The sequence below is a fragment of the Penaeus monodon genome, chromosome 20, assembly GCF_015228065.2.
Source record: "Penaeus monodon isolate SGIC_2016 chromosome 20, NSTDA_Pmon_1, whole genome shotgun sequence".
NCBI classification, from domain to species: domain Eukaryota; kingdom Metazoa; phylum Arthropoda; class Malacostraca; order Decapoda; family Penaeidae; genus Penaeus; species Penaeus monodon.
This window is the reverse complement of record NC_051405.1, coordinates 35277083-35277317: the sequence shown is the minus strand read 5'-3', so window position 1 is coordinate 35277317 and position 235 is coordinate 35277083. Positions and strand designations below refer to the sequence as shown.

At 33.6% G+C, this 235-nt stretch overlaps 1 protein-coding gene across 1 annotated transcript in view; it reads right to left on the bottom strand.

Moving 5' to 3' along the window:
• LOC119585778 (PCNA-interacting partner-like) overlaps positions 1-235 on the bottom strand; it is a 9518-nt gene that overhangs the window by 4993 nt on the left and 4290 nt on the right. The gene's annotated exons all lie outside the window — the stretch shown is intronic.

The window sequence follows — 235 nt, the reverse complement described above, 5'->3', positions numbered from 1 at the left end:
GAATTCAGTCTAAGCTGCTACAGGAAAACAAGCAATTAACTGAAAACAACAGGGTATAACAAAAGTTAATCAACTGAGTGGACTGAAGCTGGGGTCACATATATGAGTAGTTCTTTTCATCCTGTTGCTTTGACAAAAAGAAAAACAACAACTCTGGTCTGCTTCTTCAGAATTATATTTTTAAGTGAATGTCACACATTATACAAGATCTCTATTTCTTACTGATTTTTATCCT